The sequence below is a fragment of the Lepeophtheirus salmonis genome, chromosome 1 (assembly GCF_016086655.4).
Source record: "Lepeophtheirus salmonis chromosome 1, UVic_Lsal_1.4, whole genome shotgun sequence".
NCBI lineage: Eukaryota > Metazoa > Arthropoda > Copepoda > Siphonostomatoida > Caligidae > Lepeophtheirus > Lepeophtheirus salmonis.
This window is the reverse complement of record NC_052131.2, coordinates 22379532-22398652: the sequence shown is the minus strand read 5'-3', so window position 1 is coordinate 22398652 and position 19121 is coordinate 22379532. Positions and strand designations below refer to the sequence as shown.

Sequence of the window (19121 nt, the reverse complement as noted above, 5' to 3'; positions counted from 1 at the left end):
CTTACAACAGTTTTGGACAGACTGCATCCAATAAATCCGTGCTCTCAATTCAGCGGGTGGACTAAACTAAATTATCATTATTTCCTTATAGACTTTGGCTTTTCTAGTCACCCTATAACTTTATATATTTATATTTGAACTTTCGAATACTGGATTTGAACGACTTGATATTTTTTTTCACAGAAACTTCATAAATGTAGTAAAATATATAATTGCGTCATCGAAAAAGTGCTAAAACTTTTTCGTATTTTTCAAAATTTACAAATCTAATTTTAAAGCTGTTATATCAAGAAAATTATTCTTTTTTTAATATACCCTTCAGCAAAAATAATACGTCGGATACTTTGAATTTAAACATTTTCAACTTCTTACCAACAATTCAAAAATCTCGAATGTAAAAAAGCCAGAAATCTTTGACTTTGATTGATTTTTGAAAAAAAAACAAAAGAAAAACACTTTTACTTTTAGAAATGAGCAAAGATTATAATTTTAAAAAAATAGATCCGACTTGGCTTTACACCGGGTTGTCCATGGGAATCTGAACACTTACTAATTCAATAATTAATTAATGTTGAGTAATTGAAATTAATTCATATTTTGCTATATTAAAGCATAAACAATGAACTACAAAACAAACAAACCTGAGCAAAACTACAAACTAAATTAATACAGAAAATGATGATGAAAAAAACGAAATCTACTTAAGAAATTCTAAGTAATTTTCTGAAAAAATAAAAGAAGATGATTTTATTTCAATAAATCGTTATATATAAGTTATAACTATACACTTTGACAATGTATGTATATATATATATATGTAATTAAGGAGCCTTTCTTTAGCGGCCTTAATATGGATGGTGAATGGTGCAGGGATATGATGATTCTTTGCACTTATTATTAATTTAATAATTATTTTTTTAGTATTAGATACTATATATATAAAGGGAACAGATTTAATAATCTTGATTTGATTATGGCTGTGGTGCTATGTATAGTACATACATAGAACTAGATATGAAAGATAAGTGGGAAAGAAACAGAAGGAAGAATTTGCAAGTCTGTGGTTCATTATTGTTATAATAATATTTATATATATTAGAGTGTCCCGCTTTAAGGTTAATATCCCCTCCCCATGTTAAGACCCTTTTTTCTGCGGGAGACAGTATAAAAACTGATAATAGCAAAGTTTGAAACCTCTCATGTCATTTTTGGTGTGCTATACGCCATTTTAATTGAAAAATATATATATATTTGGGCTACTGTTAGCCATTTTTAAACCTATTGTACCTTCCCAAATATGATGTTATGAGTTCGAAAATGGTACATTTTATATCATTTTAGTACTCGGTTTATCAGTAAAAAAGATTAGACTATGATGTATTGTTTTCCTGTATTATCGAAGATAATGTTTCATCTTTTGGTTCAACAACTATCACTTCAGCTTGGGATAAATTTTCCTTTGTTATGTATCATAAAACAATCAAACAGCACCTCATATTAAGAATAGTACTTGAGGTCAAATTTCATCCAAAAATCAATTTCTTCAACAAATTGAGATTCAAAATGTTCCAAATTATTTGAAGTTACGATGTTTATCAAAGATTAAGAGAAGTAATGCATCAAAAAAATTATCCTTATTTGAAATCGTAGTTGTTTAGTAAAAGGGAGAAATATTCATTAATTACCTATATTATTAAAAGCAAAGACTGTTTGATTATTTATCTGTGAAGAACTCAATTTTAAGAGAAAGCGTGTATAGCTAAAGATCAGCGCGTTAAATTAAAAATTGCTATTTTAATTTCCATAGCAGTAATTTATGTTCTCCCTCAAAATCATTTAACATGCAGCTGATGTGAAAAATTGTCTTATTTAAGTAATAACCAGAGTTGATATATTTGTAATGAAGAAAAAAAAAGCGCGCGAGAAGAAGGTAGGAGAGAGACATTTGGTACAACTGAATCAAGATTCTTCTATAAAAAGGAGAACCTTCTACATTTAAAATACCATTAGTGAAGGGAAAATATTGCAATTATATTTAAACTCATATATAAAAATTGTATTATGTATTTTTAAAATACTTTAGACAAAAAATAAGGGGAAATTCTTTTTTCAGAGGGAGAAGTTCACACCACGACTACCCATGAATAATGAAAAAAAAAAAGAAGAAAAAACACACACAACAATCGTTGTTTATTTTTCTAATTTTTAAAGCTAATTCTTTCATTACAAACTACTCAACTCTAGTAATAAGATAAGTCTTGCTCCAGCTCAATCTTTGCAATCTACAAAAATATCATTCCTGGGTATAGCCATCGAGCGTTTGAAGCTAAAGAAGCTCAACGATTCATAGAAAGAAGAAAATGGGAGTACATATTTTATTACTTGATTATTAAAGCAAATTCTATCGACTCCCAAAAGCTACGAGCAATCCCGGGTAGTTCTGCTAGTTTTGATACAACAGAGAAACCAGAAAAGAAGACAAAAAAGTATGAAACCAAAAACGGAACAGTCTAATGTACAGAAGTTTTAATAATAATATGATAGTTTTCTTTTTTTATTCTTTTTGTATGCGTCATATTAGTATTCCTTTAATATGTTTAAAAGAAAGAACATTCTCATCTTATAATCTTCCTTTATAAATATGTATTGTATAGAAATAAAAGAACACTATAATTTTATAAATATATTTTCAAGTTCAAAACTGGAATATTTGCGTCAAATACTCACATTTTATATATGTGAGAATTTGAATTTTGCCTACTACATTTATGTAAAGATATAAATTATTTCCTGGAGTTAAAAGTGTGGAGAATGGAGTGTTTCACGAGACCTCAGCATTGTTGACATTCTAGGATTCTAGGAACAATCAAGAATCATAAGGATATAAAACCTTTGGTCATTAATGGTAAGTAAAAAAGTCGATTTTGAATGTCAAGATTGCACCAACAAAACAAACATTACGTCTATCAAAAGTTATCCCTCTACTGCCTAGTAATTTTATATACCGGGTGGTCCATTGAAATCTGAAAAATTACTAATTCAATAATTAATTAAGGTTCAGTGATTGAAATTAATAGGAATAAACAATTAGTTACAAAACAAAACAAATCTGAGTTCTTGAGCTAACGTACAAGTCGAGAAAATGAAACTTGAACGTGATCGATGAATTTTCATTCGCGCCCTCCAAGGAAGGGGACGTCTCCAGTACCACTTTTTACGCCATCAGCAAGTCCAACACGTTGGAGAGGAAGAAGGACTCTGTCCAAATAACAAAAAAAATGGATTCGGAGGAGTCAAAGAAGACAGCCATGTCCATGTGAGCCCATACAAGAGATCTCATGTTTCACAACAGAATGTCCAGAGAGCTATTAAAAAGTGGTTGGGAAGGGCCTTGTGTGGGTGGAGAGGCCACTTTTGACACCAGCAATGAAAGAACCCCATCTCCTTCGTTGTAAGATTCTTTTGAATGAGTCTTTTAAGTTCTTTTGAACTCTTTTTACTTTTGCCCACCCTACATCCATGATGACAACCCCAAAAAAGTGTAGTCAAGGTGAAGGCCTACAGTGGCTGTCATCCAAACACCGAGGCCCTTAAAGCCACAGTCAACTAACACTGGGACGCCATGACAGAGGGCTACATCCTCACCAGATGCCATACCTTCTAATATCGCTTGGAAGCCATAATTGCAACTAAGGACGGCTATATTAATTATTCAGAGAGCTCAGACACACATCTATTTAGAATATCATTTTTTGTTCAAATTCTATAGCAAATTAATCAATTATATTTCGTTGAAGTTTAAAATTCAAAATATTCAGATTTTAATGCACCACTCGGTAGCTGAACACAATGTCTATTAAAAATATCTGATTAAATCGTTATACAATCTTATTTCCATAATGCAGGGGACAAATTAGCTATTACAAGGCAAAAAATGAGATATTTTTCTCTAATATTCCTACTTTTATCGTGCTAATTGATCAACCACAAAAAAAATTAAACAAACTTGGAGGTTTCAATACTTATTCTTTTGATTTAATTCAAGTACCACTGTTTTTCATTACCATCCAGTTGTATTCATTCCATGTGTTAAGCCTTTCTTATTCATAAAGACATTTGATTGAATTTAATTAATATTAAAATAAAATAATTATTCCCAAATCTTAGACTATGTGTTATAATTTTTTGATAGAGAATTGTAATGTTTAATCAGTCTAAATTTTATTTTAACCAATCCATGTTCAAAATAGTACTAATAATATGGAGAAGTGGAGTCGAAAAATCAACAGTTGATGGGGGAAAAACAACAGAGTTGTTGATATTCTGAAGATATCATAATTAAACATTTATATTATTGGCTATTATATCCAACAAGGGAATGTCCTTAATAAAACCGCCCTCAAATCCAAAAAAACTCAACTTTAGCGAATGATGAGACTAGTTGACACAAAATTCAGTATTTGGCATATCAAAATTATAAAATAATTTATACTTAATTTTTTTTTTAAGAATAAAGCAATATACAACTTAATTCGCCAATTTCATAACTTAGTTAATGACACTTTAGTCCTAATATTAATGGAAGCAAAGTTACCAATGGACATTTTAAAATTAAATAGCCCAATAGATTGGACAAGTTGAGACTGTTCTGAGACACGTTGATACAGTAGCGATTATTGATAAACAATAATAGAAAATAATTGTATTTATTGGTATAATTGGAAAGAAATTATTTAATCAAAAATTAATGTTATTTAAGGTTTTCTACTCAAAACAAAAATTACCTTTTTAATTTCTTATATGGGTCCTTAATTAGACAAATTGCCTCTCAACTCCTATTTGACTTTAAACACTAATATTTGATTAAATTTTTAATCAGTTTGCAACATTTAACTCTTAAATTAACCACAAATATTTATATTTTCATAAAATTAAAATAATTAATGCCAACTTTGGAGTTTCATAAGAAAATTAAAGAACATGAAATATATATATTCTGAGGGTGTAAAATCAGAAAATGTACACTTAGTACCCTCAAAGAGATGTAACTAATAAATTACTAATTGGGAATTATTCCACAAAAATGAGGAAACACAATTTGTAGAAGCTTACTACAAAAATTAAAGTGTTTATCTAGGCTCTTGTCAACTAATCCCACTCTCCATGTTTTACCTCTAAGCAGTCAAACATATTATTTTTACATAATGGCACTAAGCAAGAAAAGTTATGAAATTATACGTCATTTCGTTTCCTTAAGACATCAATGAACAGCAAAATTTATTTTTTATGTGATGACTTTATTTGGTCATGTTTTCGATAGGTCTTTGAGTCATGTCAAATTTGCTATGGATTTACATCTTAACTCTTAAGATCGGAAGATTTTGAGATAGTATCTTAAGTTTACCTCAAAAAAAAAAAAGTTTCAGATCAAAGGAATACGTTTTATTGACTTCCGAATTTGTCAGAAGGTGTACTACCACCTGTTTCGAACCTTTGAGAACCTATTCCTTCTCTCCCTTCCGTTCAATTTTGCTATCAATTTGTCTTAAAAGGAATAGTTAATATTGATATGACGATTTCATACCATTTTTTTGGATCTATTTGTGACCTTGATCTTATTATTTAAATAACATTCAAACGGGTTGATTAATGGGTTAAATTATTGAATTATATATCAATTATAAAATGAGAAAAAAATAGGAATGAGAGTATGTGGGTATTAGTTAAAAAATAGACTCTTTTTATATATAATTGTGCATCTAATATCATTTTTCTTATGTTTTAATTAAATAATGTAAGGTTTAGGGACTAAAAAGTAAAAAAAATCAAATATTTTGATACATTTTGGCCCATGTTTCTCTTCCCATCGTGATTATATTCTAATTTATTTCTTGTTTAAAAATACATTAATTGTAATAAATCCAGATTTGTTTGTATGTATCAGTGTACATTTTAAACTGTGTATCTTAAATATGAGTGGAGGACTCATTTTTAAGAAGGAGTGTGTGTGTAGCTAAAGATCATATTAAAAAAGAAAATGAAAGTACTGTATAAAATACAAAAATAATAAATGTGACCTTAGATAAGGTTTAGGAATTAGCGTTTGTAGCTAAATCTCAAGCAGGCAGTGTTTTATAAATTAAAGTACATCCTGACTGAGGACTGTATATTATTTTATTTTTATCATGCTCTTATTAATATTCTTTCGTTCTTGAGGAGAGAACATTTAAGTATTGATTAACTAAGTGTGAGTGTGCCCATAAAAAGGGGGAAGTGACACTGATGATTAATGGAGAGCTATGTTCTATATTATTAAAGATAAGTTGTTGGTCTATGCCTAATTACTCCGAGTACTACCGCTAGTATAGAATGATCCTGCAAATATTTAGCTCATTTAATTTTGAAGATTTTAGTGTAATGCTTAGCAATTCCTCTCAACTATGGAATTATTATTTAATCATTGTTTACGGAACTTGTACAAAAAATAATTAAAATTTATCAAATCAACCATCAGAATGCTGATAAGAAGGGGAAAACCGAAAAAAAGACAACTAATAAAAGAAAAGTGTAAATGTGAGGTAACACCTAAATTGGTAGGAACATAAAGAAGTTGACAACGTCAAGTAGATAATAAAAACCCAGAATTCAAAAGCACTCTCGTTCTTTTTTCTCTTCATCCCTATAGTTGTTATTGATGAAGCGTTTTGACTTATAACTAACTGGCTTTTATGTCTATTAGCATCTTTTTATGTGTGTATTATACACAAATTAAAATTCTGCATAAAACAACCAACAAAGAAAAAACAACAGATTAGCAATTAATTTGATTGTTTATGAAAGAGAAATAAATAAATACAATAAAAGTTTTGATAAAACTATTCTGCAAAAAGTTTATCTTATCTTTTGTACATATTATTTGTTTATCGAGCTTATAGAAGCCACTATATCATATATAATATGATGATAAATATCTACTAACCAAATTATGTATTATATAAATACTGGCAGGAGTATTTGAAATATGTTTGTCATTAATTGGTCGTGACTTGTGACACACCATATTTTTCCAGTTACAAGGAATGACTGAGTCTGATTTTTTTTTTGTCATCTGCCTTGTATCTTGTTATTAATTATTGATCGCATTGCATCTCTCAATATTCTTTGAAAAGAGAGATAACTAAAGGCCTAAAATCATTAGATAATTCAGTAATTAAGCAATTCTCCCAACTGAAGGGCTTTTTTTTTCTTTTTTTTTTTTGTAACACAGATATTCAGAATCTTTAACTCGATTTCAGCTTATTAGACCATGTGGGCCAAGGTATAAGAAAACTGTGCAGACTTTTTTAAATAATGTAAGTTACAATTTATAATACTATAATAAGAGATAGATCAGTAATTCTTTATGCAAAAGATGAACTGTTATTCTACATTTATTTTTCAAAATAGCTCCCCCTCCCATTGCAGCCAAAATTGCCTCTACACGGTCCCTGAACAACTTGCCATACAAAATAACGATGTTTTGAGACATATTGACCCACTCCCACTCAATTGTAGTCTTGAGACCTGCCACATGTATCAACTTCATTCCACACAGCCTATTCAAGAGGTACCAATGACCTTATGTGAGAACGGTTTTGCCTTCTGGTTAGTTGTTCTTGTTCAGTCTAGGGAATGGAATTATGAAGAAAATATCTCCTGTTGAGAGTGGTGATTTAAGAAGATCTGACGCGTCCTGCCTCGTGGTCTCTATCTGGAACTGTATATAGAAAAATTGTTGAGGCATTAAAATTTTCAAGTTTGAATATTTAACAAACTGATGCCATAAAAAAGATGCGTTAAAATAAAAGCTGTTGTGCTTACCCACATTGTACATATATAATAATTTTATTAAACTTTTTTTTTTAACTTAGAACAAAAGTAGGTGGAAATACTTTTGTCAGAAGGAGATGTTCTCACCAAGACGATCTTTGAAATAATGAACATTATTTCAATAAAGAACACAAGTACACTACTATTTTTCCTTCACAATCTTAAAACTATTATCTTTCTCTATTTCTTGCCCATCTTTAACTGAAGCTAAAATCAGGCAAAAATTAATATGAAATCAATTTTTTGAATATTAATACTTACCGGTAAAATCACTTTCCCCTAAAATCGCTGCTCCTTTTAATCAAAGAGTGAACAAATCGAAAGCGGACAAAAATACAAATTAATTATTTACTATTGATGAAGTAGCGAGATAAAATTCCGTTATCTTTTCATCAAATGAACTTTAAAAACAAAGGACTTCAATTAATATAAATAAGATAAGGTTTAGTGTGTTTTTGAGAGGAAAAAATGTCACCAGTTTTCGATACTAAACAGGGTTTGCAAAAATTCAAAATCCCTAGAAGCCCTTTGGACAATTGCTTTTTAGGTTTTGGTAGCCCGAAATCAACTAAACTTTTATTAACAAGAGAGATAGTGAGTGAGCGAGCGAGCGGATGTCTGTCTGAGCACTTAATTCAGAGAACCTGTCAACCAAGATATTGGGTACATTTTTAGGTAGCTTGTATATCAAGGAATGTACAATTTTAGTAAACCGAGTAAAAAAAGTATATAGTCCGTGATATCAAAAAAGTGAGTAAAATTCCTAGAAGCGAAGAAAATAAGAATTATTTAAACTTATTTTAATATGTCAATGAACGCTTAAAAATAAGTTATTGGCATGGGAAAAGTATGTACATTGTACTTAATTAACTTATCGAAGATCAAAAAAATAAAAATCATTGCATTTTTCTCATTCCAGGGAGAACTACTTTAAAACTCATCATTAATTTGTTTCTTTACAACTTGTGCAAAATCCCAATAACTTAAACACTTCCCAAAAAAAAATATATTTGAAAGGAATAACAAAGTATATTTGATGTAGCTTTTTCTCCTGATTTCAGTGTTTCCAAGAACTTTTTGATAATGAGAGAGTAATTTGAATTTCCTCTTCTCCATTTTTGTATCAATTCATCTTTGAAATAGTGAGCATTATTTAAAAAAAAAAGCACAAATATTAATCATTTTTCCTTTTCTAATTTTAAAACTGTTATTTTTGTTTTGCGTTTTGTCCATTGTTAATCTAAGCTAAATTTAGGTAAACGTTGATATGGATTTTTTTAAATTTTAATTAACTCATTGTTATAAAAAAATGGTTATTGTCAACTTTCTGCAATTCAGTAAAATGATAGATGATACATTTTGGTAGAAGTACATACTTTCTAAAATATAATATCTTATAGAAAATGATAATTTTATATTCAAATTTTAAAGAAATTCAAAAATTCATACTTTATATTTCAAAACTTGGAGAGATAATTTATCTCTGATAGGTAAGAAATAAATTAAAGGAACTAATAACTTTATTAGTCAAAGTTATACTTATTAATTTATAGATTATTCTATATCAACATATACTCCCTAGGAGAAATTTACCCTCGGCTGAGTGGTGAGTACTAATAGAAAAATCTCGGAATTATGAGTAAATGCAAATATTTTTTTTTAAATACAGGGATTAGAAAGTTCTTAAAAAAAGATAATTTTTTTTACAAGTAATTGAATCAGTAATTGCAATCAGTCAAGCGGATTTTTTTAGCAAATATAGTCACGCAATCTCCTTTAAAGGATCTTATATTTATTTAGAGGGTCGGGCAGCAAAATGTTGACTCCAGAGGTTGCTTTAAAAATACTTAATTTTTTTTTTTTTTTTTTTGCGAAAATAACAAACAAAAAGAACAATTTGAACAAAACCTGTAAACAAGGGATTCGAAAACTTGCGTCACTCAATATGGCTTCCTTTAGTATCAATCACATTCTTTTGACGTCAGGAAGACCCTGAAGGAGTTGATGACAAACTCATCAAACAGGTTATCCCACTCATCCACTATTCCAGCCTTAAGTGAGTCCACATTTGGGTGTGAGTTTTGTGGGTTTCCCTCCCCAAAGATTCCCACATAGCAAAGTCCAGCGGGTTCAAATCCATTGAGGAAGAGGAGCACATCTCTTTGGACCAGAATTCACCACATATCTTTTTGACACTTTGCAGACGTGTGAGAGGGGCACCATTCTGAGTCTACACATAGTTACCCTCCGTGTACTTGGCCTTCATCCATGGCAAGATGGTGTACCGGAGCACTTTGTAATTGGCAATTCACGATGTACCCTGCATATGTGGGTTGTCATCACAAACACAACCTAGAGTGATTTTTCTCAAAATAAGGTCTGGATTACATTTTTATTTTTTAATGAATTATCATCATCAATTACTCTGATTAGTCCTTTCATTTCGTCCTAAATTGTACTTAAAGTAGAAAACGTTTGTCATCACAACGACAAAATTAGAAATTGATGGATTGAATTTGTAAGGCCAAATTAAGTTCTATAAATCAAAAGGAGGTTATAAATTATAGTTAACATTCTTGGATATCTCAACTTATCTCAGAGATTTGAATACAAAGCCTCGAATTCACTTACATACATATTTCTATGAGATATTGGGCTGTATGTGTATGGGATGTAAAAAATGTATTGATCATTTCTTCCTTCCTTGATTTTTGTTCAAGATTTCTTTTGTGTAAAATCCTCACATACATTGTATGTATGTATATAATTTTTGAGTATAAATACATCAATAACGCTGTACTACGATGCAATTGGAGGAGACTTCAAATTAAATGTTTAAGAGAGGCATTGTTTCATTATTACTGCATAGTTTTATTTCTTTAAAGCATACATATGTACCCATATACCTATGTATGTATATATTCCTTATGTAATATAATAACGCAGGTATGTCGTCGTCAATATAATATAGGACATAAAGTTTACTTTCATACATTAAAAAAATTTAGAAGTGTGCATTGGCACCGCAAAAAATAGGAAGCTTTTTTCTCTCACACCAGTTCCTCATGAATGATGAAAGAACCTCAACCATTAGTCAGTGTAATATGTAGATGAGGAACATACATATTTATTTCCCGTTCAACTTTATGTTATTGCCGTTGATTGTGTGCCTCTCCGCTCTTTCCCGGGTGGCTTTAGCAAAAAGTTGTTTTTTTTCATCAATGAACTGGCCTTAGTTGTATTTCGGGGAAATCGGAGGGAAATTATTCAAAACAAGGATTTGCAACATTTCTTAATTATAAATGGGACTGGTAATTTCATATTAATTTTGCAACCATTGTTGCTTCTACTATCCCAATGGTCCTGTCAAAATATCAACAACTCCTCAAGGTGTTACAGTACACAGTATTTTGTTGTCAGCTGTTTATGTTTACTTATTTTCACCATGTAACGTTGATTGGAATAGCAATTATAATTAGTTATTGTTACACGGTAATCAATTGCCTAGAACTATTGATTAGTAATTCCATAGTTGAGAAGTATTGACTCAAGGCCCAGCTTATTTTGGGTTGTTTCTTTTGTTTCTTCTCGGAGGAGAGGTAGTGAGATACAATAAATAAATATTATGCAAAAACAAATTATCCCTTCATCCATTTAGCATACCTTGACACTGAGTTATCTCACAAGGATAGAATTTTACAATGTATTTCTTTGTCAGCTGTCGATTTTCAACTTATTTTGTCCCTTATATTCGGTTGAACTCGAGTTAGCTTTTACTAAGCCATGAACAATTCCCTATTATTGAATGAAAAGAGTTAAATAGTTGGACATAATTTAAAAACTACCAATGCATTTGGGCCTTTTTTCTTTCCCTGTTTCAAAGAAAGATTGATATATCCAATTTAGATTGTTATGAGCTAATTTAGCCCCAATTTGATCTTTATTTTATCTCACAACCTTTCATCTATAAAGAAACCGAAAATAGGCCCACAAAAAATCAGTTGCTCACGATTTTTTCCTAATTGGGCGACGCTTCTTAATCTAATAGACAGGAACTATTCAAGGCATAAAAAGAGGTAATTCGAAATAAACAAATAATTAAATTTGAAAACATTATGATTAAAAGAAAAATCGACAGTGAACATAAGAAGAACATAGATGACTCTATGTAACTTATTAATATTATTTAGTAGAGTGTTTATATCTTTAAAATTCATCGGGATTTCGAACAAAGGAAATGACTAGTTCAGATGTATAAAGTATAGATAAAACAAACACTCATCATATTACAATGTAGAAACTGTTAAAAAATAGAAGATGAATCAATAATATTTTAATGTATCCTTATTTTGCTAATAATTACAATATGCATAGACTCTAAAAAGAGGCAATGATACGGTTATAATAATAATGAAGCATAAAAAAACTTGGACTTAAATTATGTGAACCCTTTCTTGATCAAAAAATAGAATAATAATGACTCAGGATGGGACATTTGTAGAACGCCAGACGAATATTTTTTATCTACAGAAATCTACTTTTTAATAGTTTTGTGATATAAAGATAAAATTCAAGCTACTAGGGAATTTTAAGCCTAGTAGAATTCAATCTGATTATGTTTTCCCATTTGTATGCTTTTCACCACTTTTTTAAAAGTATTTTTAGGTTAATAACCTTTGAAACATCTCCATAACTTTATATTTGATTACAAGAAGTTATGAAGACAAACACTTCCTTAAATCCCTTTAAAATCTATCAAACAGATAATGTCTTAAGGAATTAAAAGATCTTTATTTATTAATTCTTGGTATGATAATATTTGAAAAAAAACTTATTGAAGTATTTTATTTTTCTAAAGACATTTATTTAACAATTGTTTTAATTCATTTCTGAATTATTCTACTTATCGTAAGTTGGAAAAAAATAGCATTTAATTGGTCAAAAAAAGGACGGGGAAAAAAGTGCGCGAGCCATGTTTTAAATTTTCCTCATTTTTATGTTTTTTTAAATATTTTTGTTATCTTTTTCTTCAAAGGCATTTATTAAATTACCATGGATATTGATAAATACGTTAGAATCCTGGAGAACCCCCCTTCTTCAAACTCATATCCTTGAGAGTTACTCTAGGTCAAAATTGGCTACTACTGCCTTATAAGGGCTTCACACTCAACCTTTTAACCAGACTTCCACATATTTGTGGGAGGTGTCATATGCGTGTGTGGGAATTGACACATTCAGGAGGATTCTAATATCTCTTTTTAGGAGTTCAGTATCAATTTTAGACTTCCTGTCCAATCAGCACATTTCGTGGAGGTCTTTAATAAGATTTTTGATCCAAACCCCGGTTTTACGGGTCACATTTAACTGATATGAAATATTTTGAGATCCTTAAGTTCACGTAAAACAAAGACGAAACCACCTAATATTTCGTATCTCTTGTTGTCAGTCTTTAAATTATGAAAAAAATACTTGTTTTATAACTTTTTCTTTGTCAATAAAGGCAAAATATTTATTTTTGAAACTTTTAACCGGACCGGAACTAAAGTTATCAGACCTAATTTTCAGGTTACGTAACGTTTGATGCGACACCTGATATATAATTCGTCATTAAATACAAATGGAAAAGGAAATAAATCAGGCCTAGAAATAAACGCAAAAAACTAACACATTGTTTATTAAATATCAGGTGAATGACTTGTAAACTGCTCTATGTCAACAAAAACTTGTTTGGAATATAATATAGGGCTTTGATTCCACATAAGATGTAACATTTCAGATGAAAAGTGTCAAATGGACTCCTGTGATGTACGCGTTGACTTTTAGTTTGTGAATCACATTTATATAATCCCCAGAACAGCCAAAAATGAACTTGTTCATCACTAACTAATTTTAAATAACAAAAAATTTATTTTCCAGGATCGCCTAGAAGACCATTTCCCGTTGACAATGAGAACCCCTAATTAATACAAGGCACATTGTAAAACTGCACAGTAATTTAAAGTACTTTTTACACAATAAAAAATATTTTTTAAATCCCCTATCAAATAACTAAGTCCTTCTAAATTCATTTGTTTAAATTATATTGCGACAATTACAAATTTATCTATTTATCTTAGAGTATTTTTTTACTTCAAATAGGAAATGTTTGGGGAAACGGAACCACTCCTATTTGAAAAGTAGAGTTTTTGAGATTAGTAGATCATAAGTTGCAAAGCTCTTATGTATTGTTATGTAATGTATTGTTCCAAAATTAATCCCGTACGTATGTATTCATGCATTCCCGTGTGATTTTTTTTTTTTTTTTTTTTTTTGGGGTGGGGGGGATTACTCCTACGGGAACTTCCCATGATACAATATTTTCCGACAAATATTGTATTTAATTGCTTCCTTCATTATAGTTATTCATGAAATAAAAAGTCGAATTGAATATTCACTTTATATAAAGTTCTCAATAATTTATCAGAGGCGGGGCTTAATCTCCCTGTCAAAGACTCAAGGCTTGACTTGTACTCGACCTGGTCATGTGAGCAAAGATTTAGATTTTCAGTATTAAGAATTTTCCCCACTTCAACAATTTATCTTACTGTATAGACACACAATGTCCAGCAAAGAACCTAACAAAAATGAATATTTAATTATAATTTGACATTCTAATCTAGTAAATTTAGATCTTTTACGAATGTTCATTGTAGAAGGACAAAACTAAGACTATTTTCAAACTTTTGTTTTCTTCTTAGAATATAAAATAAATTACTTAAATTTCCCAATAGTTATTATTTAATATTTCATCTCATAATTTTCCGAGATCTCGCTGAAGGACAATTTCCAAGGAAATGAGAAACTAAGTAGTAAAGTTTCGTGTTCTTACATATTATAATCAGAGATTAAGATACATATTTAAGTATGTAGGTAGATGTGGTATATTTTGGAGTTGGAGAAAGTGTTTGACAGTGCCTAACTTTAAAGATTTTAGCGAGATATATACAAAATAATTATTAAATGAGGTTCTTTATATGTGTACATATATAACACATTAGTACACATACATTATAAAAAAAGTTCAAACTCATGAGGGATGCTGATAGATTTAAATGACAAGTATCAAGGGAGTCTATTTGCTAAAAAAAAACTACTTTAATTTAAAAAATAAGTTGGCTTTTGAACATTTAGAGACGATCGAATGACATCATATCTAGCGAAGATCGGGCACTTTTTGTTTTTGGATCAACTACCCAAAGCTGAACTATTCAGACACAACATTTTTTTTTTTAATAACACACATACTCAGCTTTTGGTTCAATCTTTTTTTAGAGATTATACAAGTCAATAGTTTTTTCACAGACTGAATTGAATTCAACCCGTCAAATGTTGTAGCTAGGGAAAGTTGCAACAGTTAAATAATCGAATTTTAGTTGGAAATTAAGAAAGTTAGACTAAATAATATTTTTAGAAGAATAAGTAACTACATTTTAACTTATTATATCGGAATATGATATGATGAGATAATATCAAAAATCACTGAGCAAAGATTCAATAGAGAGTAAACCTCACTAATTTCTTCAGAGCCCTCCCTGACCAACAAACATGTTTGCTATGAACCGTGAATATATATTACAATGAAGAAGAATAAACGATACAGAGACCATTATAACTAGTGATGAAAATCTGGTACATTTTTTCCTACTTTATTCAATATATTTAAAACCTGATTGAACATTCGTGTGTGCTCATAAAAGACGAAAAGTAACCTTGAAAGTTATAATTGTAAGTCCTTGTTAGACTCAAAGTAGAATTGAGGATCGAAATCGGAGTAATTCTTGGCAGTGTCCTTGTTTATATCCTTCTTCCAGTTCCCCACGTCACAGCTGCTTGTATCTATTCGCTATAAACGTCATTATAGCGAAGTTGATCTCTTTTATAGCATTTTTCAAATTGTCAGGGTTACCATCTTAATTTTCGGTTTATTTTCTAACATGCCAAAATTAGCATCACTGATTATAACACTTTTAGCGATTAAATCTTTTGTATTAAACTTTGAAATTTTTCAGATTTAATCGAGCTTTGAATTTTGATAGGATGATATGACCTGCCAAAATAGTCAATTATTTAAATGATATAAGAGTAAGTTAAATCTGAAAATTTTCAAGGTTCAATACAAATGATTTATTCGCAAAATGATGGACAAACACACACACACAGCCATTCACAAATAATTAATTTTAATTTCTTAATGTACTGGGCAACGCGGGGCAAGGCTGGGCAAACCTACTCTAGTACACATTAAAAATTAAAAGCAATACTTAAATCATCCAACAATACTTCAACTAATATAAATGTTTATAGGATCACTATTTAAAAAACTTTAACGGAATAAAAAAAAGTTCAATCAACAAATTTCAACACTCCACTTCTTTATATATATTTAACCAATATCCAATTCTTTTCAAAACTGTACATCATTGATATTGATCTCTTGAGCATATGTTCCATCCTTTGATGTATTGCCTTTTTATCAGTCCTTACCGCATAGATGACTGATTGTATTTTTGGTACCAAGACTTCTATTTTGAATTTTTCTGGGTTATTTGACGCTGTTGACACTAGCATTGATCTTCCAGAGTGGGCTTATTAACCATAAAATACATATTAATCAATAATGGTAACCCCGCACTTCTTCTCAACGCACTCAATCAAGCATTATAATAAACAAACAAAAAAACAGCTATGGACAATCATGTAGGCCTGAGTTCGTAGAAATAAAAACAAGAAGGAAAAAAAACACTGTCCTCCTTCTAGATGTTCTTGAACTAGGGGGAAGATAAAGTAACTAATGTTGAGTAAGGGTCCCAGGTGTGGATCACACACAAAAAATCAGCTCAATTTATTAAGTAATTTTATAATCTATATATAGAGGGGCAAACTACAGTAATATATATATGATCCATATATAATACTATGTAAAATGACTCCAACTCAGCACAAATTAATTGATATTAGAGAGTGGTTAATAATATATTCCGTATTGTTAGTACTTTGTTAAGAAACTTGATCCGGGTAAACTAAAAATATAAAAAAGATTTATTAGCCTTATTTTTAACAAGGGAAATATATAGCACGTCGTTACCTTTATTCTATCGCGCAACCTTTCATCCGGAAAGAAAGGGAGGAAAAAAAGACCTGAAATATCAGGAAATTAGCCAAATAATCAATCATACCAATTGCTATTTATCTCCTAATTACTCCCAGATTATCATTGTCATATTATTTCTCCACAATTTTTAATATATATATACTTCCTAATAATAAAATCGTAAATGGTATTTTAATCGATATTATATTATAGTTAGGGCTGCAGAGCCGGTACATAAAATGTCAGACTCTGACTCCAACTCTAGTATTTTGAATGTCACCGACACGGACTCCAATACACAATTTTACAATATTGTATTTCTTAGAGTCTCTATAAGTACTATTGAGTCATTGAAGTCTAGAGACTATAAATATAGATTTAATTTATAGCTGTCGTTAGTTATTAGTTCTATGTAAAGAGACTAAAAAGGAAAAAGGAGACTAGATCGTTGATATAAAAAGTAAACAAAACTATGTACATGAGTTATGTTCATTATTCGCGTAACCTCGATCAAAAAAATAGAATATAAATACCCTTCGTAGATTATTTGGGTTATGTATTTTTGTAATTTTTTAGACCTTAATTATGATTCAAATACGATAAACTATGGTTTTAACTAATAGTTTATGTTTCTCGTTAATTCTTAAGAAAAATACATAACCCTGTCTGAAACGTTGACTTGTATTAAATTACATTAGATAAAGCTTAGTCAAACTGCGCATGAGATGAAAATAGTGCATATACAAAAGTTTTACATTAATTAGAATTAGAGATAAGAAAAAACATTTTTGATTGATATACATGACACTTCTTTCCCTTATAGTCGCTTTAGTTCTATGTAGTTAATAATTGTGCCATGTTATTAAAAAAATGTTTTGAATATAAGAAATTTAACATGAACAACAAATGAAAAGTTTTACGACTTATATTTCATTTTATAAGTTTCCGAACATAATTTATGCACTCGTAACCAATGAAACACAATTCACACAACCTCTCACTGCAACGTGACACTTTACATTGACGTCATTGACTACGTATACGACCAAGTAATGAACTAGCCTGGTGAGTGGCTACGCCCTAGCAACATAATAATTTAGACTTTAGATATGTTCCGAAATTATTTATGTATAGAGGACGTATAGAACACGTTTGGAATTTGTGAAGTTTACTTTCAAGTTCAATAAATAATACATATAATTTAGAAGAAAAAATTTACGGAGACTCAATAGATAATCAATAACTTTATTTACATAAATTTTAAGTATTTTTGTAACAGGAGATTTTCCGTGTCCTGGCTCTGACTCCACCAAAAAAAAAGCTGACTCTGTAGCCCTGATTATAATTTAAATGTATATATATATTATTAAAAGTCTAGCTATACTATTCATTTCTGTATGATAGCCAAAATTTCTTCATATAAATAATAAAATGACCAATGTATATATAGGACGATAGATCAACAAGAAAGAAACGGAGTAAAAGTAAAGTATGTATAACTTATTACTTCCTTTATTCATCCAAAAAAAAAAATAGCTATGATGTATCAAGTGAAACGATGGACTCGAAAGCTGACAAAAAAATACATGGGATATTAATGCGTAATTGATAAGTAAACTAGAAGCTAGCTTTATTTTGAGATACATTGAATATTATCTAGTGGGCAATGAGATATATTCAGTCAAAATTGACTGACTTGATAGATTTTTAATGTGTTTTGCAACCTATTTAATACATAGGATTTTTTTTTTTTTTTTTAATCCGTAGCCAATTCTTTTAAACTGTAAAACTGTATGAAATATTCACACACTAATATGGGCAAAGTTATAGGAAAATGTATAGCTGACAAGAAAATGCATCGTTCATTTTCAAATAGGAATGGAATAACAAAGTGAACAGCGAGGAAATTATTAAAGATTTTTGGAATGTCAATCACTTGTGATGACTCCAAAAACAGGAAGTTGTAGTTTCATTTCTATCAGACAGCTGGTGGGTGTAAAGTGCAAAACAGAAAATATTATAAGGTCAAGTATGAATGATAGACCTAGATACACGATGTTGAGGATCATATCCATAGACGCAAGGTAAATAGAAATGTACGACTGATGTTTGACTTCCATCA

At 29.9% G+C, this 19121-nt stretch overlaps 1 protein-coding gene and 1 long non-coding RNA gene across 2 annotated transcripts in view; one reads left to right on the top strand and one right to left on the bottom strand.

Moving 5' to 3' along the window:
* Positions 1–6811: 6811 nt before the first annotated feature.
* LOC121125562 (uncharacterized) lies at positions 6812–8268 on the bottom strand. The gene is made up of 3 exons (XR_005866700.2): positions 8131–8268; positions 7861–8076; positions 6812–7756 (listed from the first exon to the last, which is right to left on the bottom strand). It is a non-coding gene; the product is annotated as an uncharacterized lncRNA (long non-coding RNA).
* Positions 8269–9906: 1638 nt separating this feature from the next.
* LOC121120880 (ribosomal L1 domain-containing protein CG13096) overlaps positions 9907–19121 on the top strand; it is a 143217-nt gene continuing 134002 nt past the window's right edge. The window contains exon 1 of the mRNA XM_071889257.1: positions 9907–10246. The gene's annotated coding sequence lies outside the window, so the exon portion shown is untranslated. The remainder of the gene's footprint in view (positions 10247–19121) is intronic.